This window comes from Diceros bicornis, chromosome 22, assembly GCF_020826845.1.
Source record: "Diceros bicornis minor isolate mBicDic1 chromosome 22, mDicBic1.mat.cur, whole genome shotgun sequence".
Classification (NCBI taxonomy): domain Eukaryota; kingdom Metazoa; phylum Chordata; class Mammalia; order Perissodactyla; family Rhinocerotidae; genus Diceros; species Diceros bicornis.
This window is the reverse complement of record NC_080761.1, coordinates 49,385,508-49,405,485: the sequence shown is the minus strand read 5'-3', so window position 1 is coordinate 49,405,485 and position 19,978 is coordinate 49,385,508. Positions and strand designations below refer to the sequence as shown.

Sequence of the window (19,978 nt, the reverse complement as noted above, 5' to 3'; positions counted from 1 at the left end):
ACAGAGCTTTGATCTCCTTGGTTAAATTTACTTCTAAGTATTTTATTGCTTTTGATGCTATTGTTAATGGGATTATTTTCTTTATTTCTTTTTCGGGTATTTTGTTGTTATCATATAGAATTTCAGGAATAAACTCCACTTGGTCATGATGCATTATATTTTTTGTAATACTTTGTTTTTCAGAGTAGTTTTACGTTCGCAGCAAAATTGAGCAGAAAGTACAGAGATTCTCCATATACCCCCTACCTCCACACATATATAGCCTCCCCCATTATCAATATCCCCCACTCATGTGATTCATTTGTTACAATTTATAAACCTTCGTTGACATATAATCACCCAAAGTCCATAGTTTACATTAGGTTTCACTCTTGGTGTTGTACATTCTATGGGTTTAGACAAATATGTGACGACATGTATCCATCATTATAGTATCATACAGCATAGTTTCACTGCCCTAAAAATCCTTTGTCCTCTGCCTATTCATTCCTCCCTTTCCTCAATACCTGGCAACCACTGATCTTTTTACTGTCTTTATAATTTCACCTTTTCCAGAATGGCATAGAGTTGGAATCATTCAGTATATAGCCTTTTCGGATTGGCTTCTCTCACTTAGTAATATGCATTTAAATTTCTTCCATGTCTTTTTATGGCTTAATAGGTCATTTCTTTTTAGGGCTGAATCATATTTCTCTTTAGTGCTGAATCATGTGCCATTATCTGGATGTGCGATAGTTTATTTATCTATTCACCCAATGAAAAGCATCTCTATTGTTTCCATATTTTGGAAAGTATGAATAAAGCTGCTATACATATATATCCACATGCAGGTTTTTGTGGGGACGTAAGTTTTCACTGCATTTGAGTAAATAACAAAGAGCACAACTTTTATATGAAGAAGGTGTTTAGTTTTGTGAGAAACTCCCAAACTACCTTCCAAAGTGACTATACCATTCTGCATTCCCACCACCAATTAATGAGAGTTTCTGTTGCTTCATATCCTCATTAGCATATGTATTATCTTTTTACATATCATTGGATTTGATTTGTTAAAATTTTGGATGTGAATTATACTGCCCAAAAAAGTTCTGCCCCTGATCAGGTTTGGGACAACTTTTCTTCTATTTATATTAGTTATTTCCTGTAATAGTTATTTCCTATCTTTTTTTTTTTTTTTTTAATTATGGGAATACCTCTGCTTTTTCTCACCCACATTTCTCTCCCTCTCCTCTTCCACATGATAACTCTAACTCTTTATTCCTTCCACTCAGCAATTATTGTATATTTATTACTTCCCTGGTACTGCCAATCTCAGTGACCTTTTGTAAGATGAACATTACGCAGAATCCTTGACATCAAGGATGTCATCCTTACAGTCTAGTGGGGAGAGATAGACACTTTTACAAATCATTTAGATTCAACCTGGTAATTCAGTATGACAGAGTACTTCAGGAATCCTTACCTTTAACCAAAGATGTAACCATGGAGCTAAGACCAGTTTGCCACATAAACAAAGCAAGGAAAGTTATCACAGTCAGAAAAAACAGCATATCAAAGGCCGATGAGCAAAAACCATCATGTTGTGTTTTGGAAATTACGGGGGGATGGTAAATGAAGAGCCCACAAAAGAAGACAGATTTCACAAAATAAAGGACACTATGTCATAGTCAAGGAATTTTAATTTTATCCTATTGGTGATGGCGGTCAGACATATTTCAGAAAACATTGGTTACAGGGGCCTGGAGTAGAGGCTGGAAAACCCCTTTGGAAGTTGTTTTAACAGTCTAAAGAACAAGGAGATGAATTCATAAGATATTTAAGAGAGTAGAGTAGAGTAAACATGACCTGGTGCTGATTGGTTATGGGTGTGGGGCAGAAGGAGGAATAAAAGATCATTTCCATTGTTTTGTGTGTTTTGTTGCTGTTGTTTTGTTTTTATTCTTACCTGTTTAGTTGGTTTCTGCATCTGTTGGATAGTACGCCATTCATTGATCTCAGAGAAAGTAAAAAGGAGGAGATGTTTTGTGAAGGGAGTTTAGTTTAATTAGGAATTGCCTGAGGTTGAAGTGCCTGCTTGATAGCAGGGGGCATGAAGCATAGGTGGCTAGAAGAAAAGGTCTGAAGCCCGGAAGGGATTAGACAGTCTGGAGTTACAGATTTGCGAGTCACAATTATGTCTGAGTTTGAAGAGTCCTTGAAGTGCATCAGATCCAACCACAAATATACCTGCTTCACACAGCTCGGAGATCTGAATGCACACCAAGTAAAGTTCGTACCTGAAGCAAAGAAATGCCATGTCCATTTGGATAAGATCAGAAAGATAAAACGTTAGACACTGCTGTATGGCAGGAGTCCTCAGCTGTCGGTAACTTGGATACAGATCTTTTGTGCAGAATGACAAATGCAGATAAGACTCAGAACTTCAGAGAGAAGAAATCTTGTTTGGATTATCAGTTATATAGAAATTGCTTTCCTCCTATTATGTAGGATCCAACAGCAAATAGACAGATAGAAAAAAGTATTTAGGAATTCATAACAGGCCCGGCCCGGTGGCATAGTTGTTAAGTTTGTGCACTCGGCTTCGGCGGCCCCGGGTTCGCAAGTTCAGATCCCGGGCGCAGACAGACGCACCGCTTGTCAAGCCATGCTGTGGTGGCGTCCCATATAAAGTGGAGGAAGATGGGCATGGATGTTAGCCCAGGGCCAATCTTCCTCAGCAAAAGAGGAGGATTGGCAATGGATATTAGCTCAGGGCTAATCTTCCTCACACACACGCACACAAAAAGTCATAATGTAGTTCCTTTGTATGAACTCAAAATGTGAAAGTGGTTTGTCATAGGGAGGATTATTTTTTGAACGAAACATTTCAGACAAACATAAAAATCTAAAGAGTAGGGAAATAGATCCCATGTATCCACCACTACCTAGTTTATTAACCTCTGGCGTTTTGTCATACTTGGTTCAGACCTTTTGTTTTTCATTTTTATTGCTTAAGAAATAAATTTTTATAGATAATGCTGAATATTCCTTTGCAATCCTTGATGCCTTCTGCCCCTGATGTGACCCAAATTTGCCATGTATCTCTCATGTCTATATTTTTTATATTTTTACTCTACATGCTTTGTTAAAATTATTGACGATATGTGTGGATGCATTTTTCGATTTTCTGTTCTTTTCAACTGATCTGTTTGTCTGTCATTGTATCAGTACTCCACTGTCTTAATTACTGTAGCTTTATAGGAAGCTTGAAGCCAAATGGTGTAAATTCTCTAATTCTATCCTTCATTTATTTTGGCTTGGTTGTTCTAGATCCTTTACATTTCCGTATAAATTGTAGATCAGGTTCACAATTTCTATTTTTTACAAAAGCCTTCTGGGATTATAATTGTATTATGTTGAATTTATAAATCAACTTAAAGAGACTTGATGTCTTAAAAATACTGTTTTGCAATTAGTAGACATGGTATATCTCTCTATTTATTTAGAATCTTTTTAATTTTTCTCAGCAATATTTTGTTGTTTTCAGTATAGAGGCATTGTAAGTTGCATTAGTTTTATATTGATGTTTTAAAAATTACCACAGATTTAATGGCTTAAAACAACATCCATTTATCATCTCACAGGTTCTGTAGTTCAGAAGTCAAGGCATGGTATAGTTGGGTTCTCTGCTTAGAATCTCACAAGACTGAAATCAAGGTGTCAGACATGTCTGAGATCTCCTCTGATCCCCAGAGTCCTTTTCTGAACTCACATGGCTGTTGGCAGAATTCATTTCCTTGCACTGTAGACCTCATGGAGGCTGTGCCTTCAAGGCCAGCAGGAAGGCGCTTCTCTGAAGCTTCACCTTCCTTTAAAGGCTCACCTGATTGCGTCAGGTCCACCCAGGATAATCTTCCTTTTGCTTAACTCAGTATCAGTGACCTAATCGTGAAAGTGCTAACCCAACATATTCACAGGTCTTTCCTACACTCAAAGGAAAGGGATAATATGGGATACGTACCCCAAAGGGCATAAACCATAGGGGCTGGATTAGAATTCTGCCTACTTACACCCATCTTTTGATGAATTTTAAAAAGTATTTTATCATTTTTTGGTGCTATAATAAATGTATTTTTAAAATTTTATTTTCCATTTGTTTACTTTCAATACAGAAAAACACAATTTATTTTTGTATGTTGACCTTAAATTCTGTGACTTTCCTAAGTTCGTTTATTAGTTCTAGCATTCTTCATAAGATTTTTTTTTTTTATTTTTTTGTTTATTGCAGTAACATTGGTTTATAACATTGTAAAAATTTCAGGTGTACATCATTGTACTTCTATTTCTGCATAGATTACATCATGTTCACCACCAAAATACTAATTACAACCCATCACCACACACATGTACCGAATTATCCCTTTCACCCTCCTCCCCCCCTCTTCCCCTCTGGTAACCACCAATCCAGTCTCTGTCCCTATGTGTTTGTTTATTGTTGTTATTATCTACTACTTAATGAAGGAAATCATACGGTATTTGACCTTCTCCCTCTGACTTATTTCACTTTGCATTATACCCTCAATGTCCATCCATGTTGTCACAAATGACTGGATTTCATCGTTTCTTATGGCTGAGTAGTATTCCATTTTGTATATATACCACATCTTCTTTATCCATTCGTCCCTTGATGGGCACTTAGGTTGCTTCCAAGTCTCGACTACTGTGAATAATGCTGCAATGAACACAAGGGTGCATGTATCTTTACAAATTGGTGTTTTCAAGTTCTTTGGATAAATACCCAACAGTGGAATAGCTGGATCATATGGTAGTTCTATCTTTGATTTTTTGAGGAATCTCCATACTGTTTTCCATAGTGGCTGGACCAGTTTGCACTCCCACCAGCAGTGTATGAGAGTTCCCTTCTCTCCACATCCTCTCCAACACATGTTGTTTGCTGTCTTGTTAATTACAGCCATTCTGACGGGCGTGAGGTGATATCTCATTGTAGTTTTGATTTGCATTTCCCTGATAGTTAGTTCATAAGATTTTATACATCATAAGATCATGTCACCTGAAAATAGAGATAGGTTACCTCTTCCCTTCTGATCTGTATGCCCTTGATTTCTTTTTCCTACATCATTGAACTAAGACCTCCAATATAATACTGAAGAGAAGGGGAAGAGGCAACATGCTTGACTTACCCTGGTCCTTGGGAGGAATGTCCAACATTTTACCTTTAGGATGATGTTAACTTTAGGTAGATGTCCTTCATAAGACTGAGGAAGGCCCATTTTATTCCTAATTTGCTGAGAGTTTTTATCATAAATTGGTGTCAAATTTTGTCAAATGATTTTTTTTCTGCATTAATTGAGATGACCACATGGTGAATTACATTCAAATGTTAAACTAAATTACTTTCTGGGGATAATCCCCAGTTTGTCATACTGTATTGTTCTCTTTTACATGTGGCTGGATTTGATTTGCTGATATTTTGTTAATGATTTTTGCATCTACATTTATGAGGGATATTAGTCTGTAATTTTCTTTTCTTATATCTTTGTTAGGTCTTGATACCAGAGTAGGTTTATCTTGAATTCAAAATGCCCTGGGAATTGTTTGTTCCTCTTTGAGTTTTTACAAGAATTTGTGGAAGAATGGTATTATATCTTCCTTCACTGTTTGATAGGCTCGCTAGTAAAACTGAGTCCAACGTTTTCTTTGTAGGAAGATTTTCGTTATTATGAATTCAAATCCTTTATTAGATGTAATCAACTCGATTAGTTGTGGTATACTTTTAAAGGAATTTTAAAATGTGTTTTATAAAGAATCTGTCCATTTAATCTGAATTGTCAAGTTATGATGTTATAAAGTTATTTACAATATCCCCTTATTATCCTTTTAATGTCTGTAAGATCTGTAGTCATATCCCTTCTTTTACTGCAGATGTTTTTAATTTCCATTTTCTGTTTTTATTACATTTTACTATGTATTTATCAATTTTATTTTTATTTTTCAAATTATATGTATTGTTTGTTTCTATTTCACTGAATCTGGCTTTTATCTTTATTTCCTTCCTTTTATTTGGGCTTAATTTGCTGTTTCTTTTCCTAGTTTCTTAGGGTGGAAACTTAAATCTTTGATTTAAGACTTTTCTTCTTTCCTAATACAAATTTTTAAAATTATCAGTATAATTTTAAGCATTGATTTAGCCACATCCCACACATTTTGATGCATCATATTTTCTTTACCATTCAATTCAGAATGTTTTCTTATATCCCAAAGAGTTGTAGCGCATGTCCATTCAGACTTCAGGGTCCCTCCCTCTGTGCATTCTTGCTTCTTAGGTACCTTGCCCTGTACATTTCAGTGTTCAATATCCTGGAGCCTCAATATCTGCCTCCTCAGATCAGTGTGTCACTATGTCCCTTCTCTGTGGCAGGATGATGTCCCCAGGCAGAAAGCCAGGCAATGGTGGGATGATCAGAGGCTCACCTCGACGTATTTCCTTTCTCTCAAACGTCACTATTCCGTACTGCCCATTCAGTGCCTGAAAACTGCTACCTTATTTATTTTTACCACTTTTATAGTTGTTTTTTGTGGCAGGGTAAGGCCGATACCAGTTACCTGATTTTTGAGCATTTACTCTGCTTCTAATTTTTTATTGTGGTAAATAATACCTAGGTGAACATCTTGTCCATGAATATTCTGCCATTCAGGACCTGCCTTGTCACCCAGTCTATTGAGCGCCTCCCCAGTCCTGTGTGTTGCTAACGTTACTATGTTTTACATTTGCCATAGCACATATTACTCTCTGAAATCATTTTATAGTTTACCATCTTCCTCCACTGGAAACTAAGCTCCAAGAAAGTAGGAACCTTATTTGTCTTGGTCTCTGTTGTAATGAAACAGAACCCAGCACATAGTGGTGTTAACGAATATTTGTTGAATGTGGTAAGGAATGAATGAATTAATAAGCTTTTTTTGGATTTTGGATTATTTCTCACTTGCCACAAGTGGGTCAAAAAATATAAACATTTTATTCAATCTTGAGACAATTTGACAGCTTACTTTTCAAAATTTTTATGCCAAATTCCTGTTAGTCTCGAGGAGCACAGAAATAGGGCATGCTATTAGGTACAACCACATTCAAAATGCGTGAGGTCAATAAGGAAAAGTTAACAGACAATGTAAGCTCTATGAGGTCTAGGCCAGTGTGTGTTTTATTTCCCATTTTCTCCCAGAACCTGGCACAGTGCCTGGAATACAGTAATAAAGCAGTGAATATTTTTTTGAGTAAATGAATGGTGATTGGGAATATGACTGGTCCCATTTCATTTCAAAAAACCTAGATTTTCAAAGTTGCAATCATTGTGTATCTGCTGAATAAGTCCTGGATAAGATGGAAAATTAAAGTATTATATATTAAAAAGAAATTCTAGTATTTGTTCTCAAAAAAGCCAGGAAAAGTAAGGCCTAGGAAAGCAGCAATTGGGTTACGATGGATCACACACCAGCCTGGATGCTGTCTTGGCCTTTGTGCCAATGACTGTGGGCTTCAGAACTGGACAAGTGTCAGCGACACGCATATCAATTGAATCTGCCGTTGTGTACTAGGTGCTCCCGTTCTAAAGGATTTATATGTATGTCTGTGAAACAAATCACTTGTAATTAAATGTATTTTTATTCTAAATTTGCTCTAGCTCTGCCATCATATCTGGAAGTCATTCTCAACCTTCAACTTAAAAACACTGATAAGTAAGACAATTAAGGCATTTGCTAAAATATCTGATTTGGAACTTACTAGATAAAGACTTTCATTTTTATTGGTAACTTTACTAGATGCATTATACTTCAATCACAGTTTCTCTATTCAAATTTTATTTTTCCTGTTTTCTTTCCTTTTCGTTGTTCTCTTTGACATGCTCCATGTTACTTTGGGTCAATCTCCTATCTGTGTCCTAGTAGATTTTCTATCAATTTTAAAAAGCAAATTTCTCTATCAGTCAGGATTTTTAGTTACAAGAATTAGAAAATGACTCTGGCTCCCTTAAGTGGAAAAAGAGTTTAGCAGAATGAGATTCAGGCCTCACAAAATAGGCATATAGATAGCAACAAGGAAGCTTGGGAGGCTAAGTGCTGGAAAAATAAAGGTCACATTGCAGGAAAACCTAGTGCTTTAGACACCACTGTTTTGAGTCTAACCTTAAAATATATATATATATATATTTATATACATATAATATATAATTTATTTAATATATCATATGATATTTATTGTATTATTTAAATATTGCATTGTTTATTAATATATATTTAGTTGTATTAATACATATATTATAATTTTTATATACTTTATATATTATATATGATATATATAATACATTTCATATATAATAAATATATATATATTTTAAATCTTTGTGTCATTCTCTCAAGCTTCCAAGTTTAGTTCATATTGGCTGCGTTTCAGTGACATCCAAGCCCCTCTCCTTCCCAGGCAGTAGTAGGAAGAAGGCTTTCCCTTCTCTTAAGATTATCCTTCTGTTAACAGTACAACATGCAATAATAATGCAATAATGCAAGCTCCATCCTACTTTCCTCATAAAAAGAGACCTAATAGGAAAAGGAGTCTGTTGGTTTTTGGACAGCACCCCCCACCCCCCCAAAACAAATCTTCACAAAAAGAAACAAAACACATTACGTTGTCTCTCTTATATTTTCTCTCTCTGTACCTGGTGTTGGGATAAAGTGAAATGTAGTGGTTAGAGGAGGGGAGGCATTAGAAATAGAACAGAAAAATGGTTGAATTGGTGGAAAAAGGCAAATTGATGGGACAAACAACATACAGAGCATTTATTATACCAGAAAATCACGGTCTATGCAATCAAGAAGTCAGGGGTTTAAATCCTACTTCTCCCTTGCAGCTCTTTGACCTTAGGCAAGCTATTTATCCTCCCCCACTCTAGGTCTTCTCAGCCACCCAGTGGGAAAAATAACATCTGTCTCCCAGGTTTGTTGTGAAAATTAAATGAGAACCTGTGTGTAAAGCAGCATGACACACTAATTCACAGTGGTTACTTGCCTAGTACTGGTTATTTTCCTAGCCCTTCTCTCCAGAACGGTCTCTAACTCCTGAAACACCCTACCACCACCAACCCTCTAAAAGGGGCTGCGAATCTCAGATATGCTAACTGCATCGCATCAGGAGGGTTATTGCTGTCAAACTCATGCTGTGTGTGGCACTGTTATTGCGGTGGTCTGTACAGAGATAGGAGTTTCTTCTTCATGAAAAGCAAGTCATGATGAGACCACCACACTTGCTCCCTTCATTTCTTGTTTCCCATTCTCGGTACAGTGCTCCCTTTCACCGAAGAGAGCTTGATTCCTCCTTTCTTATTATGACTAGTCTGTATTATTTGCAATATCTCCAGCTGTCCACAATTGTTTCTCGCTAACCTGCGGGAGTCTCTTCAGTGATCAAAAAATTTAAGCTATATTAAATGAAAGAGTGATGAAGATCATGTACATATTGAATATTAAAATAAGTTCCTAAATATTTGAAGGAAAAGTATTGATCATTCAAGGGAACTTCTCAATTTATGCAATTCATGAAAGAATCATTTTTCCAAAATAGGCTAATTTATTTGAAATTAAGAGAGAAATAAATTTTAAAAATTAAAAGTTGTGGGAAAGTATTGACAATTGTCAAAAATAGACTTCGTTCGAGAAGAGTGGTTCTTAAACATTAGTGTATCTATGTGTAATCTAGGGAACCATCATCAGCAGAATTCCCAATCTCACTCTAAAATGAGGATTTGTTAATTCCAGGGTGGCACCCAAGAATCCACAGTAATAAACACTGATAATTTTGATGAACTAGACCAGAGGGCTTTTTTCCCCCCACTAGAAAGATTTCTTGAAGAGAAGTTTTTACACACCATGGATTTTGCCATAACGTGGGGGAATGGGACCAACGTCTAAGCAGTAGTGGGTAAATAGTGGTAAAGCAGGATCTGAGGCTGCTTTAGCCAAGACCAAAACCAATTCACAAATGTGTTCTGTCTGGCAAAAATAGTGTTTAAAATGTTGTTTGTAAAGCCATTCAGCTAAGCCTGCTTTCTTCAGTTCACCGTTGGCTGGCCCTTTGACTCCTGGTTGTAGTTGACCAAGCTATGCTCACATTTAAACGACACAGCTGACCCTGAGGCATTTGTTTGTGAGCTCAGAGAGTTTAAAAGATGCCTCTCTAGACCAGGAAATTGAGAGTATGTGAGGTATTTAGGAGCTTCTTGGTGATGGTTAAATTTTGTTTGTAAGTTCTAACTTGACCAGGCCAAGCCAAGCTAGAGTCAAATTATGAACCATCTTTATACTCAAGGCTGACATATTCTGAAAGACTCAGTGCAGGTTGGATGCCTACCCTTCTTCTGTAACACATTGGTTTATTTCTCTGTCCACCCTGGTAGACTAAGAGCAATACCTGGGCAAGAACTGCGTCTTTGTACTTGCCTTGTCCTCAGAGCCCCGTACATTATATAGAACTTAATAGATGTCTAAATGGTCATTGAAATGAAAAGACAAAAAGGAAAGAGAAGAAGGGAGGATGGAAGGAAGAAAGGAAGAGAAGAAGACAATGGAGGAACGAACAGAAGGAGAAAAGAGGAAGGAAGGGAAGGGAGAAGGGAGAAAATAGGAAAGAAAGGGTGGAGGCAAGTTTCATTTGTGGAAGATTTGGGAATGTGACTAATTGGATCTCTCATTTTAAGAAAATGCAAACAGGAAGATGACGTTTCTAGATCATAATCAAATTCAGAACATCTTTGAGCAAAGATGGAAACATGGAGAATTGTTTGTATTTGAGTATCAGGCACTTGTTTCTCAGATATTGACAGAATTGCCCTAGATTTTGTTTTATGTCACTTAAGGGGTTTCCTGCTGGGTTTCTGAAATGAAAATATTACTTGAATTCTTGGAAGATTATTTTAAGCTTGTAATTACTACTAAAGTAGCTAGACATACCAAATGGGCATCAGCAAAATGCCAATGTGCTGTTTATATTTTAATCTAATCATAGGCTTTGTCACAATCTGTCAACACAGTCTTCTCTCTATGTCTGTATTTTTTCCATTGGAAAAAAAATTGCTTGAGAGACAGAAAGATGTCACCTGTTACTTTCAGAAAATTAAGATCATTTATACTTCAGTACATACTCAGAAATCCTGTTATTTTGTTTGTTGGCTTTGGTACGTTCTTTCTGTAACAAAACCTACCCAAAACATGGTTCTTTAAATTCAAGTGAATTGGATATCTATAAAGTTGTTTAGACACCATGCTAAGTAAGCTGAGTAAAAGAGTGGTGTATTAGAAAGACATCTTGGGTTTAGGTACTCAACCAGACCCTACTGTGATCTTAATGACCTCTGGTATGTCACTTCATTTCCCCGAGACTCAGATTTTCATCTGTATATTGAGCAAATCTCTCAAACTCAATTTATAAGAACTTAGAATTGACAGTACAGCACTATCCATTAACTGCATATTCCAGCTCCATTTTTCAAAGACTCTATGTCCTTGGGCAAGTAACTTAAAGTCTATGATCCTTATTTTCATCACGATAAAGTGGGCATTATCATAATACTTACTTCACATGGTTTTTGAGAAAATTAAAGGAGAAAGTACATATAAAACAGCAACTGGCACATAGAAGTAACATCGATTTTTTTGATGACCCCTGCCTGCTGAGAAATAATCTGTGACTTTAACCTCTGACTAAATGAAGAAAAAAAAATTTAGGAGCAATAATTTTATGACTAAAAATGGTGGCACCCTCCCTTTTCCAATGTCACAGATAAAAGGAAACAAATTTGAAATTTCTAAGGCAGAAAGTCTCATAACTTTGATGATTGATAACCTCCCTATTCCTGCTTTCTTGATGTTTATATTCTTGATGTTTGTCCTGGAAAATGAGTGACTCAGATATAAAGCTTGCAAAATGCACCAAGCAGTCACTTAACAAATGCACTGAGCTCACAGAATGCTGAGCATTCTCCTAGTTCTGTTGACTACCCAGAGGGCTACGCAACATGCCTCCATGGGGAAGACAAAGTACATCCTGGAGATAAAGTTTAAAGAGCAACATATCAACAAGTACAAATCAATAGTCTATAAAATGAGTGCCTAAGTGCTGAGGGGATCCTTTGGAAAGCTTTCTTCGAAGCAATATGATAAACTAAAAAGGTAGTAATGGTGTGCATAAAGAAAGGCAAAGAAGACCAAAATTCAATTACAGAGCACTTAAGGCCAGACCAAGAAACAAGAAAACATTTACGAATGTTTGAACTTCTACTTTTTTCAAATTTATTTTGGTCTTGCTTTGTTTTAAATTCATGTGCAGCAGTATTTTATCAATAGGTTCTGTATAACATGCCCCTATCTAGAACCTCTGAATATTGACAAAAATTCATTAGAAAAAAAATAGTTAACATTATTGAGGTATAATTTACATACAATAAAATGCAATCATTCAGAATTCATTTTTAAAAGAGTACAAGATTTCTCAAAAATAAGAATATCATTTATTTTAAAAGTCTTGTTTTCAGACAAAGTCATCTCAGTAATAAGCAGAGATGCAAAAAATATAAGATGAGAAAATAGAAGAAAATCCAACCATTTGGAAACCGTGTTGATTTTAGTAAAAATCACTTGATTTCTAAGAGTATTTTTAAAAGCATTATCTATACCTTTTGTTTTAATGTTCCTATTCAACAACATATTTGAAGAGAGAGAAGTGAAAATTTTAAGTGGTTTTTTTTCATTCTGAAAATTGGTATTAGAATAAAGTTTCAAACCAATGTCATGGAATTAGTACTTCCTATGAGCACCTCATGGAGTTCTCTTTGAGAAGGATACGTGCATTTAATTTTATATATCCTCTTTAAGAAAACAAGTGGAATGATAATACAAAAATTGTGTGAAGCAACTTGTATAAGAAGATAATGTTCGCCCCTCACCTACAAAAAAATCTGTTAATGTGTGATGTAAATCACACACGATTGTGTTGTAGTGCCTAATACACACATTCAGGAGGCACTGGTTCTATGTTGGATGCTAGAAATATTTACGTACTATCAGAACCTAATTGGTTGGATTTTTCTGAACCATTTTGACTCAGTCAGCTAAAGGGCTTATGGAGAAAGACTTAAGAGCAACACAAAACCGTCACATCCAGTAAAATTTTCACATGTGTCAACTGTGTGAATTGGTCATTTTTGTTTGTTTGTTTGTTTTTGGTTGAGGAAGATTCATCCTGAGCTAACATCTGTGCCAATCTTCCTCTATTTTGTATATGGGTCTCCACTACAGCATGGCTGAGTAGGTCCCCGTCTTGAATGTGAATCCCTGAACCCCAGGCTGCAGAAGTGGAGTGCGCTGAACTTAAACACAGCACCACGGGGCCGGCCCCTTGAGTTGCTCATTTTATATTGTAGCTTTGCCCTTGGCCTATAGTTCTATACTCACTGACAAACTTCATAAAAGGCCACGGTCTGGTCACCTAGTGCGTGGGGTGTAAAATAAGGCCAATTATTTTGATTCAGTCTACTATTGCTATCTTTCTTGGTTACAAATATATGTCAACAAATCAGAATAGAATAGATGGTAATCTTTTTCTATGGGGAGAATGTGTGTTTTCAGTTTGTATCTGAGCACATAATCCCATACCTGGCACAACTGAAGTGCTCAATTAAAATTTGTGGAATGAATAAATGGATTAATAGATAAATCAGTGATCAATGGTCAGTGGAAAACATCACTACTGAAAAAATAAAATACACAAAACCTATCACTTCAAAGAAGGGATCAATAGCATTGTTTCTGTATAAGGAAATAAAGTCATTTTAGAAAGCAAGAGTTTATGCCGATTTCCTTATTTTCACTCTTTTATAGTAAGTTGCGGAAGTAAAGTATGAGAAGTGACACTAGGGCATAGATGGGTGCTTCCAAAGCAAGTAGCTTCCCAAAATTCCTCACTTCAAAGTCAGTTTTGAAGCTGGGAGATTATGTTTACAAACACTTCTCTGTCGTTTGGTCCACCAGTATATGACCACTTCCAAAGTCTTGCATGGCCGCCAAGGGATGGAAAAGGATTACCACTCATGAAAATAGATTTTTTTTGTAAGAGAATTGATTTGATAATTTTCAGAGTATCCTCAAAGAAGTAAAATAATTTTTGACATGAGTAGAAACATTTTGCATCCAGATATTGACTAAGGTTTTAAGCTTAATGAATAGCTTGGATCAATAGATAAGAAAATTTTAGCCATTTGTGTGTGTGTGTGTGTGTGTGTGTGTGTGTGTGTGTGTATTTATATATGTCAGTAATAGCGCCAACGTAACATTCCAGTTTTGAATCACATAATGGTCATTTTGGGTCCAGGTACACACGTCTCTTTTTTTAAGGACTTTGAAGTGCTGCATTTTAGTCTGAGATATGTGCTCGACTTCACCCCCTTGCTATCTTACTATTCTTGCTGAAATAACACAATAGGCTATCTCACTATTGTGGCTTTTAACAAAGTCTCCACACTGACTTCTGGGAATACTTGAAGCTCTAATCACAGGTGCATGAGGATACATCATTTTGTGGCTTGTTAAAATCAGTTTTTGCACCTGTGTCCATGAATCTGCAGCACATAATCACTTACATGAGTCTCCCTACAGATTTAGAATGACCTCTCAGCCATTTCTGTTGGACTACTGAGAAAATAATAATAATAAATTTGGTTTTATATATGCACAACTAAATATGGTTGTTGCAGCTAAAAAAAATCTAATAGTTATTAAGAGCTACCCTGGGAAGACCAAGAAGCAAATCTATCCATTAGTATTTTTCTAAATTTCTATTGAACAAGGTTATTTGTGTGGCAACTATCAGTGCAATTAAAAGTTGTTGATTATGCATGGGTTTTTTCTCCTTGAATGGAAGTTAAACGTGCTTATGAAGTTTAAACACCATATTTACTCATATGAACACAAAGAGTCGAACCATTAAATATGTGGTACATTGCCCCCAGATTAGTTATCTAATTACTTTCTTGGACTCTGGTCATTCTTTTGTTACGGACTGGCTACAACGTGTTCGTATTGGTCATTGTACTATAGTCTGTATCTTGATAGGGATAATGGCTAATGGCAAATGCTGCTGAGTTTGCAGCACCTCACATATGCCCCTCAAAGGTGTTTCTCACACACTGTCCTATGGAGATGATGCAATTTCTATACTGGGCATGTTGACAGTGAAGCGTCAAAACTCACAAAGGAAATTGACCTTGATCTAAACCATCATGTGGATTTTCCTCTAGCTGCTGTTGAGTTTTGCCCAGTTACCCTGAGAGTATTATGAGTAGAGTTAGGAAAATACTCTGAGTACTCCAAATGGTCACCAGCATGAAGAAGAAGGGGTACACATTATAAAATGTGTGAGTTTTAATATCAATAATGTTTATTTATACTGACAGCTTAAATAGATCAATAATAACGTGAAGAGGAGCATGCCCTCTGCAAAAACACCTTCTGTAGCACATAAACTTCAGTCTTCTGGCTTTGACATTTATCAGCATCTTGAGAGCATTTATAGCCCCTCACACACTCTTTTATGATTTCTTTATTGATTACATAGTGATGCCTCCTGGACCTAGGACATGGTTCACTATTTTTCAATTAAAATGAAGAAATACCTTGTTCGTTGCAGGTTCATTTCAAGCAATTTGCTTGTGGGACTCTGAGAGATGCTGCTGCCCATGACGTGTTGGAATTATCATGATCAACTATCCAGTTTGGATTTCACCCAGTGGCCAAGAGCTTTGCATGGTAGACAGCAAGGGTTGGATTTTTAAAAAGAGTAAACCAGGTAAGATTTGAAGGAGACATCTGATCATTTATCATTTGCTCTAAGGGCTTTAGCGTGCTGCCAAGATGTATTGAATAATGTATAGCTTTTCTGTTTGTTTTCTAAGTCCACTGAACAGCTTCTTGAAGAATGGTGCTCCCTTGGATTCAGAAGACTGTATATAGTAATAATTGAGTCCATTTTTTTCTCAAGAGGAGAGAGGAGTTATTTTAAGATACACGCAAAGCAAACACAAGAATACTGTGGATGCTAGTTTAATGCAATAGCCCAAAATTGCAAGCTAAGGAGATTTCCTCCTTAAGTAACTACTGTGAACTATAATGAAATAAACAGTTGTACTTTTGAAGGTGCAGTAGGCAAACTGTTGCCTTTAAGCATTTATATTTTACACAATATAGAACTGTATCAATTCATAGCATATGATCTTATAAATACTGTATGTTTCAAGGTTACTCCAATTGAGAAAATTATACCATTATTCTGCCTTTTATTTCTTTGAAAGTATTTATCAGTCTAAACTGTGTTCATCTAAGTATTGTTTAAAATGGTGATACGACATACTCTATTATTATTGTGTCTCCTAGAATTTAAAGTATTATACTCTTATTCAAATACTCCTTTTTTCTACTTTTGTCTGTTGCATTCTGGAAACTCTTCTCAACTATTACCCACAGTTTGGTCGGATCTTCTTATCTTTCTCTTTAACTCTCTTCCTCCTCTCTAACATAATTTAAATTTGTTATCAACATTTACCTGGGGAAATCACAATTTTCATATTCTCAGACTTGAAAACCATCAAAGCTTTCACAACTTCTCTGAATTTTATACATCCAAAGCAAGATTTTCTTTAAGTTCAATTATAAAAACAGAAAATATAAGTAAAATTTATTAATTAAGAAAACAATGAAGGGAGACTATTCTAAGTCACTTGTCACTCTTTAAGTTTCTTACAAATCCAGGTTTTTTACTTTCTGAAAATAAAGTAAAGGGAACTCATTCAATAAATCATGTCTTAAGATAGTAATGGATGTAAATGAGAGCTGCTAAAATACTTGAAAATAATTGATTCTCTAAAGTTTAATAAATATTCCTTCCCAATCTCCTAATGACTTATTTGTCTATAAGACAATATCATGAGTGTACAAAACTCAAATTGTTGCAAATTTCAAATTTGTTTGAAATAGTATAGACAAACCAAGTCATGGCAGAAATCCTTAATTGATGAACTGAGTTAGTGGAAAATTGTTTGTCCTTTTAAGTGGCAAGTTGTGTTACTCACATGTAGAAGAGTTCTGCTAGTCTGTAAATAAAAGGAACATGGAAATACAGGATGCCTTTGTGGAATAAAGCTCAACCTAGTTCCATGCTTCACAGCATTAGTATCTAGCAAATAATTATAGCAAGAACGCTTCATGGTAAACTTTCATATTCTTAAGCTTTTAAGTCTTAATCTCTGAGTCCAAAACAAACTTCATCCTGATTACGTTTATTTCAATATTTTCAACAAAATTGGGTTGCCTGTTAAAACATCAGACTTAGAAAGAAGAAGACAGACAAAAAGAAGAGGGATAAAATTAAATCTATTGTGAAGGTAAATAATCTTGTGATAATGCAATTATTAGCAATGATTTATCTTGTCACAAAGGAAGAGGTCTCCTCTATTAGTGAGATAAATGTTTTTATTCTTTAGAATACTTTATCTTTCTGAACTGTGTGAGTCATCAATATAGGAAAAGTGTACAACAGGTACTTTTGATCCAAGTATTATAAAGAAATATAACTTCTCTTCTTTTCCCATAGTCTTTGGGAGTGAATCCTGTTGATTAGGATCTACAGAGAAAATACATTCCACCGTTCTGTATAAAAACATACAATTTAGAAGGGCCCTCTAGACATAAAAGATTTGACAGTGAATTCATCCATTTTCCCAGTTAAAGGTCAACTCTTTTAAAATGAACAGAAAATTTATACATTACAGTTTTATGGTTTATATTAGTTCTAAATTCATTTTTGTTCTTTGTTGTAAGAATGGTAGTTGCATTTTTTTATGGTGGTGCATGTTAGCTTCTCCATAAAGTTAAAAGAGTGTCAAGGCTTCCCAATTCCGTTTCTCAGAAGTTTATAACAGTGTCGTAAAAATTTGCCCTGCTCCTCAGCTTAAAAGCAATTTTTCTTTCTTAAAGCATTTTTAAAATAAAGGTTTGCCTAGCTCAGGATTGCATTACTGTATGCTTATCCGTAGAAGCAATATGAAGCTATAAAGACAGCAGATAAAAGATGAGATTTTTCAAAGCACTTCTGATAATAGCTTGCCCTGTATAATGGGATATGCAGTCTCCAAGGTGAGTTGTGAAAAACATTTAAGTAGCACCTATGTGTGCAATGTGTCCCTTACTCTCTGCTGAGAGCAATTGACATTCTCATCTGTGCAACTACTCTTATCCTGAGATCTCCAGAAAATAAAATCTTGAGAACTTAGTGAGGTAGCTGATTCCATCATGAAAAGTCTCCTATGATCTTAAATATTTTTTTCTACATATTTATTTACTCTCTAAATATTTTTTGCACGTCAACTGCATGTAAAGCAGTATGTGGCCAGAAACAAATTAGCAACCCTCCCTGCCCTGTCCTCAAGTAGTTCACACTCACAAAGTAGAACAGACGTGTGAATGGCTCACTCCAGGCAAAATGAACCAAAAATCTTGAGTGATACGTTTGAAGCAAAATTCTCCAGCCACTAAGATGAAGGACTGTTAAAACTGATAGGGGTATCAGAAGGTCTTTGAGGCTTACGAGGCGTTTCAGCTGCACGGCTAAAAAGAGGGGAGAATTTTCATTGATGGGAAATAGGTCAGAAGACATTCTAGACTCAGGGCACAGTCTGGCAAAGTCATCATGGTATAAAAATAAATGTTATGTTGGAGAATGGAAGACTTGACACTGGCGCGTAGGGAGGAATGTACGAAGAGGTTGGACATAGAGGTAGGGGCTGGACTGGAGGGTTTTTCATGCACAGCTATGGTGGTTAGAAGTATGACTGTGATGTAATCTAATCAATACTTTAAGAAAATGATTCTGGCGTAAGATGGGGGTGGGGGCGGGGAAGGTATGTGCAGAGAGAAAAGATAAACTAAAAACTTCAGTTCCATGAGTGCAGAAATGTTGTATGGCTTCTAGTCTGTTGTATCACCAGTGCCCAGAACAGCTCCTGCTCATCATTGATTCTATTAGTCTCTGTTAAATGCTAATTAAATGAACGTCTCTCAGCGATAATCAATATACTTCTATATTTGCAACTTTTTCCTTTTTTAGAAATGATTTGAAAATTTTTCATACAAAGGATGAAAAGAATTTAACTTGTTTTTCGTCACCTACACGGGTACACAGGCACACACACACACACACACACACTAAACTCTCTCCCAATATGTGCTTGAAATTAAACCTCAGATCCTGTTCCTGAAATTTATGCTTCAATTAAGATGGGGGCAGCTGCTCCCCTACTTTATGTCGCTTTTGAGACTTTTATCTCTCAGGCTCTATCCTTCCCTTCATCATTTTATCATCACATCAATCACTGAGTTTCGCTCCTCAGAAACGCAACGTGCATTGCAGGCACATTTTTATGGCTAGAAAGCAAACCTACCCTACTTGGCACAGATTGCTCACTTAAACCTAATTAAGTAATTCTGCTGAAAGTATCACGTCCTTTCCGTCACCATGCACATTTGGTCAAAATAATAGGGAACACTTTAAAGCTATGGAAAATAACTGGGGAAGGGAGCCTGAAGAAGACACAAAATGAATGGAACTGAACTTCAGCTTGACCTTCTCTGACACAATCCTCTAATGAGCTAGGGTGCATTAACACCTCGGCTACAGGAAATTCCTAACTTACAGCATCACTTTCTCTCCAATTATTTTATTGAAAATTACCATTTTCATAAGGCTCCCCAGCAGTACAACAGACTCGGTACATTTTATATGATTGAATCATCTGTTTTCAGCGAAGTTCCCTTATAGTCTGGGAAAAATCCAAGAATTTCTTTCTAAATATGAATACTTAAGGAAATGTACTTATGATTCACTAAG

General features: G+C 35.9%; 1 protein-coding gene across 2 annotated transcripts in view; it reads left to right on the top strand.

Annotated features, from left to right (window-relative positions):
• Window positions 1–19,978, top strand: part of LINGO2 (leucine rich repeat and Ig domain containing 2) — a 368,701-nt gene that overhangs the window by 61,256 nt on the left and 287,467 nt on the right. For both annotated transcript variants that reach the window (XR_009223485.1, XM_058565933.1), the window contains exon 2: window positions 15,728–15,886. The gene's annotated coding sequence lies outside the window, so the exon portion shown is untranslated. The remainder of the gene's footprint in view (window positions 1–15,727; window positions 15,887–19,978) is intronic.